Below are 11,273 nucleotides of genomic sequence, written 5' to 3'. Positions count from 1 at the left end.
ACTTGCCCCTCTCCCCTCTGCCCTCAACACACACACTCCTGGGAGTCCTGAGATCGCTATACTAGAAGATTCTAATGTGGTCACTTCCCTGGGTGACCCATCTTCATCTTTTTCAAGATTGCCTGGGTATGTGCTAGACAGAGACACCGGGTGAAGTGACCTTTCCACTGAATCCTGGGATCCACCAGGTATTACTAGAAGTTTTTCACCCTGGATTTTAGATCTCTCTGTCTTCAGGTATGATTTTCTCGAATCTGGAATACTCTATTCATTTGAATTACAAAGGGACATGTGGTTTTGGTTTGTTTACTCTTAGGTCATGAAATGATAATTTAGCAGTTAATGGGCAAAGAAAAAGACCTTCTTTTCATGGCCAGGAACTTTTTGGGAGCCTCCGTTTTTAACAGCAGTAACTTGCTCTACACTGACTCTGAGCTGGCCCACATCCCTGAAGGTGTGGTCTTAATGGGATTAGGGAAACCATGGCTGGCAGGGTTTCCTTGGGATGACTTCTCAGCACAGATGTTCTGCCTCCCTGGATCCAGCCCAGAGACTTGACTTGGGATAGGAAAAGAGTGAAAGGCGAACCAAAGACCATAAGCCACTTCTCTATGTTTCCTACAAATGCTGGGGTGTCTATTATTCTGCATAGTGGGGCGCATTAGGCAAATTCTCCTTTTTCAGGATGACTGAAGCTGAAATTCTGTTTACTTTTGTTTATGCATCTCCGTTAAACCAGGATCATATCCTCAACCCCCAAAGAGGAGCAGGCCACCTTTGCCATCATGCTCAGCCTGGTCACCAGCCTGAGGCTTACCCAGCCACCCAGATCTTCCCCTCACCTTTCTCCTGGAGTGTAGAGATTCCATATTCTCTTTCCTCTGGCTCCTGACATCACTTCTCCGTATTGACTGTGGGGCTCTTTTTCGGCTTGGATTTTTCTCTTTGTTAAGGTGAGTAGTTCTTAACCTTTCAGGAGTCATGGATTCCTGGACCATCTCTCACCAAAACTGGCCATGTAAAATTTTACAATTTCATGGCGTATGAGGATTCCTCAAATCTTTTCTATGGGCTATGGATTCCAGGTTAAGCAGTCCTAAAATTGGTCTTGCTTTCTTTATTTACAGACCCTGTGGGACCACAGAAAGCGGAAAATAGTCATTCAGGGGAGCTTGCTTCCTGACTTCCTCAGCTGATGTTGTTGGTGTGAGTTTCTTGTTCCTGCTGTAGCACATTACTGACAAACATAGTGGTTTAAAACAATACAAGTTTATTGTCTTATAGTTTGGGGGTTAGAAGTCCTAAAATCAAGGGATCAGCAGGGCTGTGTTCCTCCTGGAGTCTCTAAGGGAGAACCAGTTTCCCTGCCTTTGCTGGCTACTGGAGGCTGCCAGCACGCCTTGGCTTGTGGTGCCTTCCTCCACCCTCACAGACAGCAGTGCAGCATCTTAAAACCTCTGTCCCTGAGCTCTGCTTCCTTTGTTACATCTCCTTCTCAGACTCTGACTTTCCTGCCTCCTTCTTTCCCTTAAAAGGGCTCTTTTGATTAAATGGGCTCATCAGGATGATTTCCTATCTCAAGATCCTTTACTGAATCACATCTTCAAAGTTCATTTTGCCATAAAAGGTCACAGATACACAGGTTTCAGGAATTAGAACATGGACTTCTTTGGGAGGCTGCTATTCTCTCTGCTGCACTATCCTTAAGCCTCACCTCCTAGGAACTCTCTAGTTAGACCACTCAAAATCCACATCAAAGGAGGCTGAATCTCTACCCTACTCAGGCTCCATTTTCTCCCTAAGGAATTGCTTCTTGCCCTGGTGAATGAGAACCCCCCACTTCCTGCCCTTGGACATTCTCCTTCCCATGGGGGTGAAGGCCTTTGCCTCCCTTATGCGATAACTATAGAAAGACAAATGTTGAGGCCAACATCTGATTAGCACAAACACACTCCTGGCAAATGGTGCATCTTTGCTATCATCAGCTAAGACCTCAGCAACAGGGGAACGAGAAAGGAGTGGTTATTCTGTATTTACTGTGTGTCAGCTCTCTCATTGGCAGAGACCATTTCTGGGGTGCCATCCAGGAAGAGGGGTTGGAGGACAATGCTAATATGACCATACAATTCTTCTTCACATCACTGAAACTTTCTTTTCCCTGCGTGACTTTAACACTTCTTTCTACCTGATTCAGTGATCACAGAACCAGAGCTGCAACTGGATGCAAGAGCAGGGATAATCCCTAAGCAGGAAACTGTAACTATACTTTTGAACTTTTATGTCAGAATTCCCAAGCGCCTGATGGGGTAGACTGTGCCTTCAGCCCATCTGGCAAAATTGGTCTTGATGATGAATGCAGATATATTATTACCTAGCGGTCAAGATAGCCCACTAGTTCTGTATGTGTGTAAACTCACCCTATTAAACCGAAGTGAACTGAGAGAGAAGCACCTGCTAGACCAGTATTGCTATCAGCAGTGTGTATCAGAACAGTGCTAAAACTAACAGCCCTTCCAAAGGTAGAAAAGTTTGGATAAAAAACAATGATAGGCTGGGTGCAGTGGCTCATGCCTGTAATCCCAGCACTTTGAGAGGCTGAAGTGGAAGGATCTCTTGAACCCAGGAGTTTGAGACTAGCCCGGGCAAGTCTCAGAGAGACCCCATCCTATTTTTTTTAAAACAAAACAAAACCAAACAAAACGAAAAACAATGATAAATGGATAGAAGGAAGAATCGTAGCTGAGGGTAAATGAATGAATAGATGGGTTATGCAACAAGGGAATTCCAATATTACAATGGTGCCTTGATAAAGATGATATTGACTTTTAGCTTCATGCAAATGCCTGAAAGGATGAAGCCATGTGTTGCAAAGACCACTCCTGCTTTTGGGAACCTGACAAGGTTGAATGGAAACCTGCAAACCTGAGTGGGTGGCATTGCTCTGGGAGACATTTTGGTCGTATAATATGATTGTGACCTGGACCAAACTGATAATGACTGAGTGAGATTTTAGTAATATGCCTGTATCTTTTGACTTACTTTTCAGGTTACATCTGCAACCATACTGCGATACGGTGTAGCACTGGCATCATGGGTAAGATTCATCCCCTTATGTGAATAAGTCTAATGACGGTACTGCTGTTGATGATCAAATATATCAGGAAGCTAAGTGAAAGCCTCCTCAGGATATAATACTGATGGAAAATGACTGGCCTGAGGAAACACTAGATTTCATTAATCGTCATCTAACTGCTATGCTAAATAGTTCTGGCCAGGTACGGTGGCTCACACCTGTAATCTCAGCATTTTGGGAGGCTGATGTGGGAGGATCACTTGAACCCAGGAGTTTGAGAGACCAGCCTGGGCAATATAGTGAGATCCTGCCTCTACAAAAACTAAAAAGCTGAAAAATAAAATTAGTCAGGTATGGTGGTGTGCACCTGTAATTCCAGCTACTTAGGAGGCTGAGGAGAGAGGATCACTTGAGCTTGAGCTCGGGAGATCAAGTCTACAGTGAGCTGTGATCACACCACTGCACTCCAGCCTGGGCAACAGAGATCCTGTCTCTAAAACCAAAACAAAACAATAGTTCTGCACAAGTGTATCATGAGATATAGATGGTAGTAGAACAAGTCATCATATCAGGACAAAAATATGAAAATGTATGTAATGACTTTCTAGATAGATAAGTTGTTTCTTTTTTAAAATTTAATTTTAATTGAAAATAAAAATTTTATATATTTGTTGTGAACAACATGATGTTTTGAAATATGTATACATTGTGGAATGGCTCAATTGCATTAATTAACATATGTGTTATCTCACATAGTATGACGTTTTTGTCTACTCTCGGCCAGATGAGGTGGCTCATGCCTATAATCCCAGCAATTTGGGAGGCTGATGCAGGTGGATCACCTGAGGTCAGGAGTTCAAGACCAGCCTGACCAACATGGTAAAACCCCATCTCTACTAAATACAAAAAATTAGCCAGGCGTGGTGGTGCATGCCTGTAATCCCAACTACTTGGGAGGCTGAGGCAGGAGAATTGCTTGAATCTGGGAGGCGGAAGTTGCAATGAGCTGAAATCATGCCTTTGCACTCCAGCCTGGGCAACAAGAGTGAAAACTCTGCTTCAAAAAAAAAAAAAAAAAAAATGCAAGCTCAGTGATTTTCAAAATACAATACATTGTCATTAATGATAGTCAGCATATTGTATAACAGACCTTTTGAAGTCATTCCTTCTACCTAGCTAAAGTTGTTTCTTTAAATCTATCCCTACTTCACACTGGGGCCTGCCTCCCAATATTAGGTGTGTTCATACTGACACGACTCCTATATCTGTGATATAAATGCTATAACAAATGCAGACACTAAAACAGATGTGATTATTTTTCCACAAGAGAGTCTTGGCCAAAGTGGGGACTTTGGGCTATGTAGTATCAACTTGACATCCAGAAAGGCTGGAGACTAAAGGTCAGTACCTGATGGTCACATAATCAACCATATCTTCATGACCAAACCCCAATAAAAACTCTGGACACTAAGACACAGGTGCACTTCCCCAGTTGGTAGCATTTGGTGTGTATTGTTACACAGTTCTCAGGAGTAGCCTGGCTGTTCATGGCTTCACTGGGAGAGAAGCCATGTGGAACTCTCCTGGACTCTGCCCCATGTGTTCTTCCCTTGGCTGACTCTAATTTGTATTCTTTCAGCATATCAACTGTAATTTTAAGTGTACAGTTTTCAGTTAATTCTGTGGGTCCTTCTAGTGAATGATCAAAGTCTTGGGAACCTCAGAACTTGAAGTTGATGTCAAAGGTAAGGGTGGGTTTGGGGACTCCCTAACTTGTAGGTGCACTCCAATTTTCCTCTCTCTGAAATTTACTCATCCTGAATGCCATTGCTCAGGTCCTGCTCTCAGCTAGAGCTAAGTTAATAGCTGAAAGACTCCCCTTTGTTCCAGGCCAGTTACTGAAACTTCACAAAGGCCTTAGTGACTTCAATCCAAAGGAGAGGCTGAGGGTAGGGCTATTAGGCTATGCTTGGACATAAGAGAAGCAGCATAGAGGAGGCTTTATATGATGATGGGTAGATAGTTGTCAATTTCACCCAAGGTCGGCTGGCCTTCAGCACCCTGACTGTAGGGCAAAAGCATTATCCAAGTCCCTTGTTTGGTTGGCCCATTTAATGATAAAATGGCCCATTTAATGGTGCTACTACATCAGTAGTATCAGTATGAACATGTCTCACATTTGCAGGTCCCAGTGTGAAGTAGGGACAGATTTAAAGAAACAACTTCAGCTGGATATGAGGAATGACTTCAAGAAGTCTGTTATACAACATGGTGACTAACACGAATGACAATGTGTTGTATTTTGAAAATCTTTGAGAGTAGATTTAAATGTTCTTACTAGAAAAAAGTCACAAATATGTGAGATAATACATTTGTCCCATCTTTGTGGACAATGCTGAACACATCCTGACAGTAACAGTAGTAACAGCCATATTCATGGAGGACTCTGCCAGCCACATGACAGTTTTCTCATGTAATCCATGCAACAATTCTGCTGCTGTGCATTACTCTTAACTTTCTTCCATGGAGGAGAAATGGAGGCAGAGGGAGCTTTAGCAACTTGCCTGAAGGCTGACTCCATCCAGCGTTGGCTCCCATAGTCACTCTGCTCCCTGCCTTCCTTGCATGGTGTTACCTCATCTTTTATGTTTCATTAGGAGCAGAGGGAGGCACTCAGATATCACTAGGCTACTCAATTTGTCTTCACTGAAATCAGGAAACAAATATCTATTGGTTGGCTGACATGAGGAGGCACAGCCCATGCTGTGGGGTCGGGGAGTCAAGGCGGTATCGGGACAGTGGGAAACAAACTAGGCTTCTAGAATTTTATTCAGTGTCAGATTCTTGACCTACAGGATTTTGTTTAATATTTATAATCCTAGGAATGATTTTTAACTCTATTTTATAGATGAGGTAAAGTTAACCTCAGGTTATAAACCCCTGCTCTAACTAAAGGTATATCATGGACTGAATTTGTCCTCCCTCAAAATTCACCGTTGAAGTCCGAATCCCCAGTACCTTAGAATGTACGGGGCCTTTATAGAGATCGTTATGTTAAAATGAGGTTGTAAGGTAGGTCCTAATCCAGTATGACTGGTGTTCTTACAAAAAGAGGAGGTTGGACCCAGACACATACAGAGGGTTGACCGTATGAAGGCATATGGAGAAGGGAGCCAGCTACAAGGCAAGGAGAGAGAGACCAGGATGAAGCCACCCCTGCCAACACCTTGATCTCAGACATCTAGCCTCCAGAACTGTGAGAAAATAAATATCTCTTGTTTATGCCTCCCAGTTTGTGGCACTTTTTTATGGCAGTCCTATTAAATTGATACAAGGTACAATGGGGGTTTGGACCCAGGTGTGACTAACTCCAAGGCCCTGGCTGGCCCTTTCTGTGTACCATGGAAAAGATTAGCCAGAGATGTGGGAGGCAGTTAGGCAGGAGCCAGATGAGTGATGTGCATGGTGATTAGATTTGATGGAGGAAATTGTGAGGGCTAGCATGGCCTCCTGGATGAGTTGAGTATTGGGCTGGGTAGGAACATTTGGACGTCTTAGACACAGATGGCTGGCGGGGAAGCAGAAGGGCATTCCAGGCCACCGAGTGGCTGGTTTTGCTGCATCCCAGAGCCACCACCCCTGCTGTCTGGATGGACATCTGGCCAGCCAAGCACACATGTGGCCACGGTGCTGAGGAATGTTGGCCCCGATTGCACGTGGGGAGAAGGTCTGTAAATCAGAAGTTTCTTTTATGGACAACTTCTTCCACTCAAGCCCAGAAGAGGACCAAGAACAAAGAAGCTGGCAGCTTCTCATATTTATTAAGAGGCAAAGAGTGTGAGACCAGGAGGCTCTGGCAGAAAAAGGACAGTTAGCCCTAGAATTGGGCCCTGGAAAAAGAAAGCTGACAACAAACCAACCACAGGGTTACACAGAGCATAGGAACAACTGAGGGGAGGGGTCCCCAGTCTGACACACAATGTATCAAATATAATAAGTCCTGGGAGGCCAATCAAATCCCTTGTCACCCCAACACCACACTATGCCAAATAGTAAAAGCAGATGTTTTGCAAACTGGTAACAACTCCAAAGCCTTTTCTGGTGATGGGCAAGAGAGGCAGAGACTGCTGGGGAGTTGAGGGGAGCAGAGAGATGGCTTTTGGGAGTTGTCCAAATACTAGTGCACCTGAAATCTTATTCCAAGCTTCTTCAACATACAAAAAGAGGGATTCAATTGAGTCTGGGCATGGTGAGAAGATCTGTTGTAACATGGAAGAAATTAAAACACGATAGGAGAACAAAGTGACATTTCAAATTGCTATGATTGATTCAGCCCCATTGCCTGACCCATTTTTTTCAAATACCAAGCTGACAGGGCCAGTTGCAATACTTCATAGTGGTGTGGAGGGGGTGTAGAGAAGACACCCATTATGCCTTTGGAAATTTCATCTCTCCACGCTTCATCCTGAGCCTTTGGCTTTCCCCTCCATGGCAGGAGAAACCACCCCTAGCTTCCAGCACATTCTTGGTAAAGGTGATCACTAGGGGTGGCACAAGCCTCCAAAGCAGCCCTGATGTGGTCTCCAGCCTAAAGGCAGCACCCACAGAGCAGGCTATGTTTGTTCCAGCTGGTGGCCTTGCATGGAGGTGCTGACACATTGTGCCCTACCCAATACCTTATTCAGGTAGAAGAGAGTCTAAAGCTTTGAAAAGCGCTAGAACAGGAGACAGGTGAGTCAAGTCTAGGCTTTAGGCAATTCATGAATCCTCTCTGCTTTGATTTCTCAAATGGGGAAGACATTACAAGAGTTCTGTGTTATTTACAGAGTTTCTCATTCCATTATTGATTCCACCCACATACCTTGTGGTACAGCAGAGAACACTGCAAAGTCCCTACTTGCATGAGCATATCTTTGATGGAGTGGATGGTGGGGAGATGATAAGTGAGCAAATATGTCATCTAGTTATGGTGAGGACAGAGTAAGGTTGCAACTATGGAGAGCCTCTGAACAGATTAGGGGCACGACTGTGCCCATGCATGGTGCTGCCCTGATGTCATTGGAGAGGAGCTGGATGAGGAAATCCCTGGAATCCTGGTGTGCAGAAGTGAACTTGATGGAATACTCTCTAAAGGTGAGGAAAAACAAACAAAAATAAGACGACTGTACCAGTTTTGTTGTGGAATCTATTGTGAAGATATTTTATGGAAACAATCTGGGCGTGTGCAATGTGTTTCAACTTTAATGGCATTAAAACCATTGATCTTCCAGTGACATTTCCATGTGGGTCTGTCATCCTAATGCATGCATTGAGAACTGGGCTCAAATCTCTATTTTGTCATTCTTATCGGTGGGAAGGGAAGTGGCATGTTTTTGTTTAACTTCCAAGATAATACAATACAATAATCAAGACTTTTCTTATGTAATGTCACCTAATTCTCATCTCAACTCCACAAGGTAGATACTGGTATACAACTTTACGGATGAGGGATATTCAATAATTTATCTAGAATTTTGTAGTTACTAAGTGGTAGAGTTGATATGTAAATTTTAAAGACTTTGAGTATTCCTTTTAAACTCATCACTCATTTGAGGTGATGAGAATGGGAATTGAACAGTGGTCCAGGGTAAATAAATTTTTCATCTCATATTATTTCTGGTTTGATGGTGTCTATTTTGTCGTCACTGAGACCTTTGCATTCATTTTAATTGATTTCTGGTATTCCAGGTTACCAGATTCTAGAAAAGTGTCTTAATGACTCACCTAGAATTATCTCAAAACAGGCAGAATGCTATTGTTATGTTCAAGTATCAAGTTAATTAAAACAATGACCCCCTTCTTGGTCAACGCTGACCTTACTGTTGGCAAAATAAGAACCTAAGAGTTCTGAGGAAGGGGATCCATGGTGAGGGTGAGAAAAAAATGCCAGGCCAGGTCTCATTTCTTTTTGTTGATTAAAATGACTAAACTCATAGGAATTTATATAAATGAGAACTATTATAGATAAGGTACATCTGAATTTCAGGAAGTTGTTGACTAAATCTCTTAGAATCATACCTGCACGTTTAGAAAACAAAAGTTCTTAACCTCCAAAGTTAAATATCTTCCTTTAATCCTGATATCTTAACTCCCTCCTTTATTTATTGAAAAATGTCTTTAAAAGGGTTATTTTTATTATAAAATATTATTAAATTTCTCAGTGACTTTCTATTTAACCTATTTCAATTAGATTATTGCCTCATAACTTGACCACTAAGATTGTCTATATGACCAATGACCAATGGCCAAAACAAGAAAATATTTCCAGACTCATTCCCTTGACCTCCTTGGTCAGTAGTTGATGCTGATGATGAATTCATACTTCTTAAAACTTTTCGTTTCTCCCAAAGGCCTAACCACTCCTGTGTTATCTGGGTAACTCTTGGCAATTCTCTTTGCATGGCTCCAACATACATAGGTTTTGGTTACCACAATTTAGTTAAATAATACCAATCCCTATAACATGATAACATGATTCAATAACATAATTCAAATTTTAGTTCCTATGACATATTGGCTGTGACTGATTGCATAAAATACAAGCGTCATTGTTACTTCATCATTCCACAAATTATTATGTGAAAAGCAGATATGACCATGATTAGAAATGCATACCATTTCTTTCAAAGTCTAAGGGGTTTCATCACTGCACAGACAGCAAAGCATGTAGTTGTGTAACCTCTTTGTTTTCCAATGATAAACTTACACAATATTTGATAAAAATAAATAATCAAAAGAGGAAATCGGCCAAGAAAGATGAAAGTGCAGGAAAAAACCAAAATGTGATAATACTGGAAATGAAATTTTAGTTAAATGTAAATGGGATTAAAGAAAAAAAAATAGTTGATCATTGGGATGTGGACACTGAGACTTTGCAAGAGACTGTAAAAGTGCAACCAGAGGAACTTAGTGAAGACTTACATCATACATGAGGAAAGTGGCTGTTACAAAAAGGATAAAGATGTCCCAGAGGAAGTGACATAAGCAAAGAGCTTCACATTTAAGGAATGCTCTGAGATATTTCACAACATGGAAGGCACAAAGGATAAAGTGTTGGACACTGATCCAAACTTAAAGAAATAAGAAAATTCACCAAGGCTCAGAAAAGATGATCCCCTGTATCAAATTATTTCACTAGAAGAAGGCAAGCACTCTCAATAGGATTTTATTTTTACAATGAAATGAAAGCACTTTAATTAATGCTCCAAGTGTACAAATTACAGTGTATTAAGTAAATGTTACTTATACAACTTCTTTTCATTTTTCTATACAGTTATAGCTGACAGTAAAGAGTTTTTAATGTTTTGATAAAAATGTTTAAAGGTCGTGAAACAAATGTAATTTTTCCCCATTGATTACTTAGATTGTTTTGCATGATTTCAGCTTTCCAGTCACTTGTATAACCCTGTGCTACCATGCAAAGAAGGACTACCTGTATGAGGCATTTCCAAGTTAGCATAACTGTAATTTTACACATTACATAAACTCCAAGCTGTCTCTTTCTCCTGAATTCTTGAGTCCAGTTATAGTGACTGGGACAGAATGAGTGGCCAATGAATGTGCCCCTCCTGTTCGATCTACTCATTATTTAAGCCATCTTAGGCCCCTTTCCCCCTTTCCTCTGCTTCTAATTAGCCCCAAGTCCAGCCTAGTGTGTCTTCTAAACTTGGCTTGAATCCAGCTCTCTTCTTCATTCCCACTGTTTGGCCTTAATTTAGGTGCTTATTTTCCCTCTCCTGCAACCACTTCCTAAATGTTCTTCCTTCCACCAGTCTCCGTGTTAACTACAGTGCAACCTTCACACAAATGCCAGAGCTATTGACCTAGAAAAGGAATTTGGTCCCATCCCTCTATTTTGCAAAAACTACTATTGACTGTCTGTTGTCCTTAATGAGCGGAATGTCTCAACATTTCTCAAGAAATATTCTGCCCCTTGACTCCTTCATGCATTTTCTTGTGATGATTCCTCTTTCTGGGGCTGCCTTCTCCCTCTCCTTATTTGGGCTAACTCCACTTACACTTCAAGATTTGTTACAAGTATTTTCTATCCAGGTAGAAGTCTTGCTGGTATTTTAGTCACTGTTTATAACTTTAATTACTGCTTTCTCTGTGGTTCCATAATGCTTTAGAATTCTATGGCATGTGTGTCATGGAATGTTAT

General features: G+C 41.8%; 1 long non-coding RNA gene across 1 annotated transcript; it reads left to right on the top strand.

Moving 5' to 3' along the window:
* Window positions 1-567: 567 nt before the first annotated feature.
* LOC109025933 (uncharacterized) lies at window positions 568-3,751 on the top strand. The gene is made up of 3 exons (XR_002004889.1): window positions 568-953; window positions 1,128-1,204; window positions 3,047-3,751. It is a non-coding gene; the product is annotated as an uncharacterized lncRNA (long non-coding RNA).
* The last annotated feature ends 7,522 nt before the right edge of the window (window positions 3,752-11,273 follow it).

The sequence above is a fragment of the Gorilla gorilla genome, chromosome 11, assembly GCF_029281585.2.
Source record: "Gorilla gorilla gorilla isolate KB3781 chromosome 11, NHGRI_mGorGor1-v2.1_pri, whole genome shotgun sequence".
Lineage (NCBI taxonomy): Eukaryota > Metazoa > Chordata > Mammalia > Primates > Hominidae > Gorilla > Gorilla gorilla.
The sequence above is the reverse complement of the archived record's forward strand: the minus strand, read 5'-3'. Positions and strand labels throughout refer to the sequence as shown.